Genomic DNA, 11818 nt, shown 5'->3' with positions numbered 1-11818 from the left:
TTTCTATTATATATCTAAACCAATTGAAAAAAGTCTATTATTTCTAGATGTGTGCGCGCACCTTAAATATGAGATGATACGATCGTCATCAAATTACATAAACAGCGCGCCCTTTTTTCCCCGTTTGGATATATATTTTTTTCTTCTTTCTTTCTTCTTTTGTTTTGTTTCTCTCTCTAGTTTCCATTTTTAACGACAACCCCACGCATTGCTGTATATATATGAACGACGGTTCGAACGTAATTGCCGACCGGCACGATATACACGGCATCATCGTATATAGAACCCTCCTCTTTTATTCTCCACACATTGCTGTTTCCTCTCTTCTATTTTCTATACGTCGTGTAACGTATGGAATATCTTTTTATTTTATTATTTTTTCTCTCTGTGTGTGTGTACACAGCGTCGTCGTCGACTTTATATATACGACGCCGTTTAGGCATTCCGTGAAAAAGTTGATTCCGGACGGCCGAGATTTTCCTACATCAACCACCAAAAAGTCAAGTTTTCTTTTGAACTTGAGAACATACCGAAATATTGGGACCGACATTTCATTGTATCTGTTTGTATTATTAAGAAATGCAACAAGCAGAGTCCACACAGACACACAATGGGGATTGTGCCGGGCACAGCACAACACAAATATAATGCCGGGCATAGACACACAATGGCAGCATTGTGTGGCCGTCACAACAAAAGATATGCGTCTCTCTGTGCTGGGCGCGCAGGATGTTGTCCATTGGCTGGCCTCCCCCCGCCGACATTTGTCCGCTTTTGATACAAGAATAGAATAAGAATGTGGAGACATATATTATCTCTATACAAGACATGCTTTATAATTTCATAATATTGGGCCAGCACTGGAGCTGATTCGTCCCCAAAATGTCTCGGCGGACGATCAAAAAAGTCCCGCCGACTACAATCAAATCGGAGGAAGAATATACTATGATGTAATATAAATGTAAGCAGGACAAACAGGAAGTTGTGCATGTCAGTTTTCCATCTCCTTAACTACACGGTACACAGGACAGCAGTTGAGCTATTTTGAATTGAGATTATTATTATAGAAGTATATACGATTGTTGTTTTGTGCGTACAACAATAGATGATCAAGTACCTACTCTGTTATTACTGCGTATAGGCCGAGTTGGAATTGACGTAGTGTATTAAATCTTATTGGGTTATTTTCAAGGAAATGTATAACAGAGAGTAAAGTTCACTTTTTTGATCAATGGTCTTTTTGTCTATGAGAAAAGGTAGCCAGAGATATCGATCCATTTTGTTTGCTGGTGATGAATGATGTCGGAGGCCATCATCATCATCTATAATATCGATAGGCCCCCGTAGTATACATTGTCCGTGTGTGTGTTGGTCTCCGGGTTTTTTCTTTTTTTTCCTGGTTGGGCGACAACATGATCCTCATCTTGGCGCATCTTGGGCGATCGACACAATCCTCTCTCCCCATTGTCGTTAGTTTCATCATCTTTTTTGAGAGGTTGGACACATTTCTTTTTGGTTTTCTTTCCTGGTTCTGTATAATATAGGCAGCAGTGCTCTGATGGTCCATTAAAAAGGTGATGTTATATAATGTTATCACTGTGGGAACTAGAAAACAAAAAAAGTGTCTCTGTTTTGGAGACGAGAAAAAATATGGCGGGACTTTTTAAAAAGTCATCAGCCAGTAGCCAAAAGAAGAAACCAAAAAAATGATGATGATGGACTTAATCACATACAATAGAGACTATAGCTAGCTGGTAGTGTGTCTTATTAGATATACTACCGTATATACAGTATATATATTTTTTAAACTTGATATTCAAGGGTTGCCAAGGCAACTCTTGTACATGTAGAGGCCTACATAGTGTATAGACACGCTATACGGCGGTATATATTTAAACCCTGATGGTCTAATATGCTAAACAGTTGGTCTCTCTCCCCCTTCACGTTTGATCCTATTTTCTAGACGGGAATTTTCCTTAGTCTTTTTTTGTTCTGTATGACGTTATTCAATTTCACCTACTACATATACGCGTGTATAGCCGCGAGATGTGCGTTATGACGCAATAAATAATAATAAGGCTTCTTCTTACCGGCCTATAAATATAAAAATTCGAGTCGATAAATTCCGTAAGAAGAAGCGGATTATTTATAAACCATAAGACACTTTTCCATTGGGTCAAGTTACACACAAAGTTATGCATACAAGTCAAACTAAATAATAACCGTCAAATTAAATTACATATTTACAGAAAGAATTAAAGTACGTATATATGAGGGGGGAGAAAAATTAAAGGTTGTAACCTATTTTATGTGCTCACAGTTCAGCTGTGTACGAGTAAAAAATATCAAAATGATTGGATTGCTGGTGTGTGCTGCGCACACAGCCCCCGTTCCGGAAGAGACAGATGTTGCGCGCCATCCGGTTGTTCTCTTATGGGCTGATGCTCATTTAACCCAAACAGACAGACGGTGAAAAATACCTACAGCTACGGCTATCCTATTTGTTTTTAATAGGGTCTGCTGTTTGTATACGGTACAGTATATATAGATCTAAATGGGACTAGATCCTAAACCAGATCCTAATCTTTATTATATTTTTTGGGGGGAAAATATATCGGCCAGCAAAGGTTAGTTTTTATTTTTCTGGCTGCGGTGTATATATTTATAATTGATGCTGTCTGATGATTTGATGGATACATCCTCGGCGCGCATGTATATACGCACCACCTTATGGATATATGACGGATATACAGTGTTGCGTCATCCACTGATGGCCCCGGCCAAAAAATATATAAGAGAGAAATAAACTTGTTTTTGGGAAAAAAGAAGAAGCTATACAACACACACATAATATCGTCCACATGGCTGTGCTGTGGAATTGGATGTTTTTTTTGGTTTTTTTTTCGGGCCGAGACATCAGACACAAGTCGGAGCACAACCCCAAACACGCCCACCTCGTTCATCAAACGCCGTTTCTCTCTCTCAGGTGAGTGAACGAATATTCAACTTTTCCTTCATTTCCCCCCTCTGCTGCTGCTTTTTGATTATATTCTTATTATATTTTTTCTCATTTCGTTATACATTTCCTTCCTTTTTATGTATAGCACATGCGGCACTACTACTATACGTTTGACTCTGCATTGTACATCATCATCTCATCACAGCGCAATAAAAAAGTTTTTTTTTTTTCGACGCAAAAGTGGCGATCGATACGTTTAACGTCATCAAAGTTGATTTTTTAATTTAAATGATGCGGCCGAGAGATATACGCGGCAGAAGAAGATCGTGGGAAAATGTTTCTTTTTTAGTTCGAGAGATTGTCTGTTTTTTTCACAGTCTATGGTGTAGGTAAAAGACATGACTGGCTGCTGGCTGCTGTATAGGATGAGGAAAAAAGATGAGCAGCACACGAATATTATATAAGAAGAAAATGAGTTTGTGTGGAGCTGCTGCTGCTGCTGCTAACCGAGGAAAAGAAGTTGATGGAGAAGCATGAGGCTGCTAGTCACAGAGCGCCAAGATGGCGCGTTTATTTTTTTAAAAATGAAAAGGTAATTCTAAAAAATAAAAGGTAATTCTTCTTCTTCTTAAAGAAAGAGCTATGGTCGGAGCGTGACAAATTCCTTGTGTATACACTACTACGTCTATGTATAATCAGCTTATCAAAATGTCTCGTTTCATTCCGAAATTATCTCATTTTCGGATGTTATATGGGAAGAAAGTAGATCCCCCCCCCTTTTATATTTAACAAGGAAATCTAATCCGCCATTATTATAAGCTCTTATATATTTTCTATATTGGTCGTTTGTATTTTTCAAATCAAATATACAGAATAGTTCACCCGATTATCTATTTATATTCCTGTGGCAACTGCAACGAGAATCTAATTTCGATTTGAAAATGAGAATTTAACCACTAAATCTTTTTTCTCTCCCATATCTTCCTGTAAAAGGTAATTTTTCTGATTTCTTGTGGGGTCGTATAGTACTGCATGATGGTCTTGTGTGTGCTGTGCTGGCGACTGTTGTGCCTCTATATGCTGAGATGGAGGCTGATGAAAACGTCAAGACAATGACCTGCTGCCATGACGGATGACTTGACGCTTGACAACAACAAAAAGGTAAGAAGAAGGTAAGAAAAAGAAGAATACTTTGCTTAGCTGTGGCATACATTTTCCATGTACTTTGTGTTATTTTCTTCTTTCTACTGGTAAACCTACGTGCTGGAGGATGATCGCTCAACTCCGGCAGTCGTCGCTGGCTACATCAAAATACACACTTAAACGTGTGTGTGTTGTATACAAGAATGAACCATCAACCGGTAGACTATCAAATTGGTCATCTGATGGGTTAAACATTAAAGTCGAAATTTTTGCATATTCTTTTTTTTATTTAAATCAACAAGCGCGCATATCCTTCCTGTATTATTATATATTTATCTAGGTTAGATAAGAATATTTCGTGTCGCTTTAATGACGTCATGCCATATCACAGAGTGTGGAACTATGTTGCATTATTGTTCCGGTGTCGGGACGACCAAATGTTTGTGTCTATTCATTTCGTTCTGGTCTGCAAGGCAAGAGAAAGAAAGATCCGGTTATTAAATATCGTTTTATTCGATCGCAACAATAAGAGAGAGAGAGAAAAATAAGAGAGACCCTCGTATATATAAGGTGATTATACTCGCATTAGATCTAAATCTCTCCCCCCCCCCCCTTTTCCACATCAAAATGGACCAATGGCGACGGAGAATGTGTACAGGGCGATGAATGGAACCGCACGGGTATTCGTCGAGGCGTTACCAAAAATGATGTGGACAAAAGTTGGGCAATAATATTATAATCCAAGCTCTGGGACTGGAATCATTTAATTCGAATATCTTTTCATGAATGAGAGCTGCTGCTTACTTATGCCGCCCATTATTAGATTTAATCCCACCCACCGATTCCTTATTGGAAGAAACCTCATCAGACTCTTTATAAGGCCAACAGGGCCTCGTCATTTTTGTGTAATTTTTTCATCAAATTAATTTTCCTGATTTGAATTTATTTTGGCGCCGTAATTAACGGACGGAAAAGCGATCCGGCGCAATCAAAGCGACACCGGCGCGTGATTTATCTTCCTCGACATCATAAAAATATTATTACCGATCTGGAATTTACGAGTGGTATTTAAAAACAAAAACAAAAATGGCCAATAATAATATAACATTCGAGCTTCGAGATAAATTTTTCTTTTTTTTTTCAAATATTCATTCTCATTATGAAAATTAAGAAAAAAAAGATTGAGGGGGGGGGGATATGGCGGGCGGTTTGATTGTAAAAGTAAAAAATAAAAATGAAAATATTCCGCCGTGGCTATTGGAAAATTGCTCCGGTGCACGCGTGACTATGTGAAGTATTTTTGAAAAAAAGAAAATATAACAGCAGGTCCTATAGGCTATAACGAGCACGGCGGTACATTTAGAAATGGCTATACAGACAGAGAGAGATGATACATAAAAATAGAGCTATAGGGCCTGTTTTATAAAATGAATGTGGAATTGATGAGGAACAAAACATTTCGACGTTTAATCTTAATTTGTTTTCTTCATTTGTACTCAATTCCCACGAGCTTATTTTTCTTCTCCCCCGCAAAAGTCATCAATAACTTGATTTATAATATTTGAAATGATCTAATATATTTTGTTTTTGTTTTCACTCCGACCGATCGATTTTGGTGGGTTTTTTTTTGTTGTTCCGCGCAGGATATGGTTGATAGCGCAAGTCTAACGATCCGCTGGAAGGATGGATAGTATATCTCTCTCCTTGAGACGCCACCCGGTACAAAATTCGAAAATTTTCCGACAAATAAATTCCGGTTAAAATATCTGAAAGAACAAAAAGTAATGGGGGGAAGATAGAGAGTAGTGGGCGTGTATTTTGGCGTATTTTTCAAATAAATTTGACACCTAGTGGGAGAATAAAAACCCCCAAAAAGGGAGAGAGAGAGAGGTCTATTAAGCGCGTGAAACACGAGAAAAAACGAAAACAAAAAATATATAAATTCTCTTTTAATTTCTTTATATCTAAATGTAATAAAAATAACAATAGAGTTGGGGGGGAGATTTTATTTTATTTTATTTTATTTAAAAAAAAAAAAAGTTCCTCTGGTGGTGGTGGTGGTAAAAAAAAAGAAAAGAAAAAATGATTAGATATTGTCCTTCCGGCACCGTCTGATGGGGAAGAGAGCCGAGCTCGCTAATTGGTAAATGGGCGTTTTCCAATTAAGAAAGAAGAACCCCAAAACTTCTCTTCTTTCTTTTTCTTCTGAAAAGAGAAAAAAGAATAAGATGGAAAATAACATTGGCCCCGTGTCTTTTAGATTTCCCGGTGCCTATATGTGCTGTGTGTTGTATTACGTATAATATACGTGTCCATAACCTTTTCTTCTCTTTAAGCGCGCCATACAGCCCAAAGTTCAATTGCTTTTGAGAATAACGAAAAAATGGAGAGAGAGGGGGGCTCTTTAGATTTTTTAACCGGGGTTATGCTTGTTGTTGTCGATCGGTATCGAATGATTGAACGAAATGGAGTGCCATCCATCAACCCAGTTGTGTTGCTGCGGTGTGTGGGAAAAGGAGAAGAAGAAGAAGATTGTTGTTTTATTTTTCTCATTAAGCGTCTTTAATTGCAAAAAGATTTCAGAGTCGAGATTACTATTAGACGTACATGTTACACCGAAATAATTATTTTTTTTTCTTAAAAAACATTTCTCCCATTTTCAGATTGAAATTCATTTTTTCGAACAAGTTTATTTTGACAATTCCACTAAATAATTTGAATAAAAATAAATTCTAAATAATATAAATAATTTGAATACAAAATAAATTCTCCGCACAGCCAAAACGGAATTATTTATTTTTTTAGAATTTATTTCTGTTGTTGGATTTTCCCCAGTTAGTTCTTTAATAGCTTTTGACGGTGTGTGGTAGTCCTATATGTATTTAATATAATAAATCCCCCACCGCTGCCGCCGTCAACTGTTGGGTGACGGCGTATAATCTCTGATGCGAAACAAACGCAGTTGACCATCATCAGGCGGCCAGTCAAGCGCATAGGATATGCAATTCACATCCCAGCAGCAGCAGCAGCAACCCAGAAGGGGGTTGGTTGAAATTGCTGGGTGGCTGACATGTAACATACAACATATATATATAGTCTATAACCAACTCTGCGCATCATCAGTGACTGGAAATTGGGCTGGATATCTAATACACACAGCAGAGCATCGGACTTGTTTTTACCAACATTATTCGGTTGGGATTTTAAACGACTCTTTCCGGATATCCGGACTGGCTGCTCTATAGCCTATATATAACTAGAACTGTGTACTACACATTCCCCCTTTTTTGGGATATTTTTATCTGGGCCTCGTCTAAATGCCCATCGATTTTGACATGACAACAGCGGGGCCAGCCGAGAGAATTAGGCGGCCCGTATATTATATATGTAAGGGGTCAGTTCGGCCATCTTCTATGATGCGTAGAGAGAAAGGACAACTGGTCCTATAGCTCCCTTATATGTGTACAGCCTGTAATGTAATAAAGGGCTATACCTATATAAATACACAAGCAGTTTATTTTGAAAAATAAATGGGGTTTAGGATGACCGCCCGGATCAGCTGGCCGCCCTTTTTCTATATGATGTGCGGCGGAATATTTTTAATGACGGGTATATCCCCTCAATGTATAAACTATACTCTGCTGTAATTACCAGCAAGAAAGTCTATACTATTTCGTGGATAGATGCTTCACATATTATAACAATTGAAATAAATCTTTGAATGTACTGTATACTAGCTGGAAATAAAATTCCTTGATCGAATGTGAACAATGTAGAGAGGTACGAGCAGGAGCAGCAAGCGACAGTCAACCGCTGGGTGATGGATGATGGAAAAATAACAGCAGCAGCAGCAGCAGCAACAACAACTCCATATAAATATCTAAGTTGTTGCTCTCTACAACGATCTGCACAGCAGGTGACCTGATTTTTCTGTTTTATATAATAAATCGGTAGCTCGGCTCGGGTATATGTATGATGCATACAATATTAGATACAAGACGCTGCTGAACTTTTATTGCTGCCGTATAGACGACAGGGCCAATCATCATTTCATATCCATCACTCGAGTCCTTTTCGGGATGATGGGCCGGCTCACCTTTTTGCCACAGTGCACACATGTGCAGCAGAGCAGCTCAGCAGTTGAGCAACTTTTGAGATATTCCATCAGACGTTCGTTGGGGGATCATATCTATTTATTCTTTGTAATCGTATAACTTTATCTATATACACCCATAAGTTGGTGATGGCCTATAACTATATATATAATACATATACAACTTTCTTTGGCTGCACGCGCCAGACTTGTGTGTATTTATCCATCGCAATCTAATATGCAAGTTTTCTGACCGATATTTCCATCTATTATTCAACTTGGAATTTCTATATAGTGGAGATCTCTGATCAAAGATAAAAATAAAATATTTGACGTCGTATCTTTTATATACTATGTAATGATGATGGACCCTTTTAGAGTCATTTCCTCTTTACGGCGGATCATTTCCGGCCAATCAATCCACTATATGAGGAAGTGACACCTGGAAAACTTTGTCTGTTACTTTGTGTCTTTCAAACAACCATCACAAACACGAATCGATCTTTATGTGTACATTTATTTCTTCTTAACTGCCTGATGTGCTGGAACCATTATGATGGGCCTAATATAATTTGTCGGTTAACACAACAAACAAATCAACTTATTAGTTTCTGGATGGTTCGTCTTGAATTATACTCCGGGCTATTATATAATAATAATCACGTTGCTGAGAGTTTTATGTAGATGATCGTTCTCAATATAATGCTCTCATCGCACTTTTATATATTTTCATCCAGCAGCAGCTGGATGATATTATATCTAATAACTTGCAGGTGACATTTTCAGCACTAGGCAGCGCAGCAGCTTGTCGTTAAATGTAATTTTTTTTATTTTACCATCACAAGTCTCTGCTGCTGGCTGCTGGTATATTTACAATAGTAAAATAGTACTACATGTATACTAGCCGACCACACACCGGGTGGAGGGAATGTATACGACGCCATAAAAGCGCCTTGTTTCTTTTTAAATGTAATAATAATATTTAAATTATTTGTACGTATTGACGTTCCTTTTTCAAAGTGTAGCTAGAGACAGCACATAAAAACGACCTAGTATTATTCAATTTCATTTCCATCACATTTTGCGGTTCGACATCAGCACACAATGTCCGCGTTGCGGAATATCTAAATTGATTACACAATCAGGTGCTTGGGTGGTGTCATCATAGACATATATTGGCACAACTTTGACGACGACCTTTTCGGCTGCAATTTGATCTACAATATAGAAGAAAATATATACAAGGAGAGGAGGTTTCTTATTATATAAATAATAAGTCGTGATTAAAGAGGAGTACACCCAGCGCAACCTTTGTATACAGTAATCTACACAAGAAAATGATTATTATAGTATATGCCCAACACACAAAAAACTTTAATTTTTTGTGCTGCATCATGCTGTTGCTGTTACATAGCGGCAACAGACGTCTAGCGGAGCTGTGCAGTACATACATACAGAGGACGTTATGGTATTATATATAAGCTCTCTCTCATCCATGTGTGAGCTGTGTTGAATAGTTTATGTCCTTTCCAGCAGAACCCTGTGTTTAACTTGTAATTGGAAAGTTCTTATATATTATATTGCCAGTTGTGTTATTTCCCTCCAGGTTATATAGAATTCCTTTTTCTTCTTTGATTATTAGATCTGTACAAAACTAAACACAACCATCTGCGAATTAGCCAGCAAGAAAATTGACATCATTTGAATCTGTCAAATTTTTGGTAGATTAAAAATTGGTAGATTGATTGATAGATGTATAATGAATGATGTGTTGCGTATATAATATAGGCCTACACAGCACTTAAATCATTTGTCATTACGTGATTGGTTTGATTCAATTTCCAGCCTACAGCAGGAATATAACATACAAATAGAGCGTGCCGAAGATTAGCATTAGTTTCCATTTTTTGTGCTGGTTGAGATTGGACAGCCGCTTTCATCTTTTTGGTCTCTCGAATCTAATGTAACGATATTACCTAATCCGTCTAGATATCTATAATGATAATCAGCTTGTGCAGCAACCTCGGGCTATATACTATACTCAGCCCGGCGTCTGCAGCAGCATCACACGCGAATCATATTATCCATCTAATTAAAACCGCTCACAGTTATCTCAATGCTGCAGCACAGAACAGCTATAGCGTAGGATATAGGCTAGGCTATACTATACTATACAGCCTTCTGGCAGCAGCCACTAAAAGAGGGGGGCCTATATCACAGCAGGATATACACACACACACAGAGATACGATTGCGTGATTCATTCATTAGAGAGAATATATATTATATAGAAATACACACAGAGTCCAGCACAGTGCATAGGCCACCGAATAAACTAAGACGTATCGGAGTTGCGCGTAGAGTTTCTCACATGCAGAGCTTTTAGAGAGATAGTCTAGATAATACATTGTTCTTAATATCGATAATGAGTATCGATTTGAGCCACTGCTATGTAGCTGCTGCTGCTGTTATAGCCTATATACAGATCTAAGGCTTATTATAGATGTCATCAGGGGATTTGCTCGGTCTAGTTTCGACCTAATCTAGCGCATCTGTGTGCCCAGTGTCAGAGAAAGAAAAAAAAGGGCCGGCATGTGTGTCTAGTCTACAGCAGCAGTCCCAGTTGTGGAGGCAATTGATTCGAGTGCTGCTGCTAGCTGGTCAGCAGCAGCACCGCAGTGTCACCGTTGCGCATCGCCGAATAGATAATAAAGAAAAAGGCCATGAAACCACATCTCCTTTATTCACAACATGCAATGCCTACCTATAGTCTATTATAATAACAGCATTTTTTTAAATGACTAATATCGGCGGTTTGAAATTTTCAAATGCGCGCCAATTGATATAGTCGGGTCAGGCCTATCAATAAATCCTAGAACGAGTTAGTTCGTATCTTTTATCCAACGAGTTCATGTATACATGGAAATAGGGTAAACGGCGTGCCGAATAATTGATCGCCGTTGTGTATCGATTTGATCCCCATGCGTCCGCCAAATAAATATTTAATTTGCGCCACACGATTTTCTTCTTTTTCAATAAATTCCAACAAGAGCCAAAGAGCCAAACGTCTTTTCTTTCTATATTTATTCTCAACACGACTCTCCTGCGGTTCAAAATAGGCGCATTTCTAGCCGATGGGCGTCACGAAAAGCTGCCAATAATTCGTCTGTTTTGCGTGCTATATTCCCGGGAAAAAGACTCTATTACTTTTCTTTCAAGTGTCGAATATAATTGTCCTATTTTTATCCTATTTAACCAGGAATTATCCAAATGATGGAATTTCCCCCCAGCCTCTTTTAAAAAATAATAAATATATAAAAAGAGAAAAGAATAGACGGCGCCATAGAGCACACACCCGACCCCCCTATACACATCAAATTCATTTTTTATATTTTTTATTGTGAGAAAGAAAATATTAAAAAATAAAAAATAAAACAGCCACGCCCCTATTGCCGCCTTTGATGGGTTGCGGAGGGCGCGTTGTGACTCCGCCCATCGATCCGCCCCCAGCGGACGATGGTGGCCAAATCGTCGATCGCCCATTGGTCGCCAACAGCTGACAGGGGGAGGTGGCTTGAAGGAGGAGTCGCCTCGGGGATTTGCTGAGGTGAAAAACGAAAGACC

This window comes from Daphnia pulicaria, chromosome 2 (assembly GCF_021234035.1).
Source record: "Daphnia pulicaria isolate SC F1-1A chromosome 2, SC_F0-13Bv2, whole genome shotgun sequence".
Lineage (NCBI taxonomy): Eukaryota > Metazoa > Arthropoda > Branchiopoda > Diplostraca > Daphniidae > Daphnia > Daphnia pulicaria.
The sequence above is the reverse complement of the archived record's forward strand: the minus strand, read 5'-3'. Positions refer to the sequence as shown.